At 44.1% G+C, this 1491-nt stretch overlaps 1 long non-coding RNA gene across 1 annotated transcript in view; it reads left to right on the forward strand.

Moving 5' to 3' along the window:
* The first annotated feature begins 233 nt into the window (after positions 1-233).
* Positions 234-1491, forward strand: part of LOC140730301 (uncharacterized) — a 17151-nt gene continuing 15893 nt past the window's right edge. Inside the window, exon 1 of the long non-coding RNA XR_012099558.1 lies at positions 234-633. This is a non-coding gene — a long non-coding RNA (uncharacterized lncRNA). The remainder of the gene's footprint in view (positions 634-1491) is intronic.

The raw sequence follows: 1491 nt of genomic DNA on the forward strand, positions 1-1491 counted from the left end.
CCTACCCAGGCCTGTAAGTAGTTTCAAGTCTTGAGTTTTTTCAAGTTTTAAAATTATGAGTAATGAATAAACTAATACAGAATACAATTAAGTAGCCTCAGTGAATACAGGTGATTCCCGTGTTATTGGGTGATTGCATTCATAGAAAACAGGCCTTACCACCATTTTCCATAAAGTGAAGCCACTATACTTGCAAAGGTGTCTACAAATGCATTGATTTATTTAATGGGAGTGAATTTTATTCCATCTTCCAACATTTTTTGTGTAATGATTTGTGAATGTTGGAAGGGTAAATTTCTGAAACCCTTGAACACAGGGGTTGCCTTTAGATGGTAAAGAGAGGAAGCACACTTCCTACGTGATGCAATGAGTATTAGCAATTTCAGATCGATTGCCAGTAATATCATCCAGACTAAAAGTGTAAGTACCAGAGGAACAGAAATCACTTGCAAAATATTCCCTGGACTTTGCACTGAGCCGGTAACACGGAACGGGACTGAGAAGCCTGGCATTGTAAAACATTGAGCAGGATCTTGTTGTTCTTCAGCAAGCATTTTCCCAGGGCTGAAATGGCTAACACGAGAGGGCACAGTTTTAAGGTGCTCGGAAGTAGATACAGAGGAGATGTCAGGGGTAAGTTTTTTACGCAGAGAGTGGTGAGTGCGTGGAATGGGCTGCCAGCAATGGTGGTGGAAGTGGATACGATAGGGTCTTTTAAGAGACTCCTGGATAGATACATGAAGCTTAGAAAAATAGAGGGTAACCCGACGTAATTTCTGAAGTAAGTATGTGTTCGGCATACATTGTGGGCCAAAGGGCTTGTATTGTGCTGTAGGTTTTCTATGTTTCTAAGCAGTTTGATCAAGAATAGACAAAGAGCTTGTGTGTGTGTGTGTGTGTGTGTGTGTGTGTGTGTGTGTGTGTGTGTGTGTGTGTGTGTGTGTGTGAGAGAGAGTATGAGTGTGTGTGTGTGAGAGAGTGTGGGACTGTGTGTGAGTGAGTGAGTGTGTGAGAGAGAGTGTGAGTGTGTGAGAGAGTGTGAGTGTGTGTGTGAGTGAGTGCGCATGTGTGTGTGTGTGAGAGAGTGTGTGTGTGGGTGTGTGTGTGAGAGAGAGTGTGTGAGTGTGTGTGTGAATGAGTGTGTGTGAGAGTGTATGTGAATGAGTGTGTGTGTGTGTGAGAGAGAGTGTGTGTGTGTGAATGAGTGTGTGAGAGAGTGTGTGTGAGAGTGTGTGTGTGTGTGTGTGTGAATGAGTGTGTGAGAGAGTGTGTGTGTGTGAATGAGTGTGTGAGAGTGTGTGTGTGTGAGAGTGTGTGTGTGTGTGAGTGAGTGTGTGTTTGTGTGAGTGAGTGTGTGTGTGAGAGAGAGAGTATGAGTGTGTGTGTGAGTGAGTGTGTGTGTGTGAGAGAATGTGAGCGTGTGTGTGAGTGAGTGAGTGTGTGTGTGAGAGAGAGTGTGTGGGACTGTGAGTGAGTGAGTGTGTGTGTGAG

This window comes from Hemitrygon akajei, chromosome 1 (assembly GCF_048418815.1).
Source record: "Hemitrygon akajei chromosome 1, sHemAka1.3, whole genome shotgun sequence".
Classification (NCBI taxonomy): domain Eukaryota; kingdom Metazoa; phylum Chordata; class Chondrichthyes; order Myliobatiformes; family Dasyatidae; genus Hemitrygon; species Hemitrygon akajei.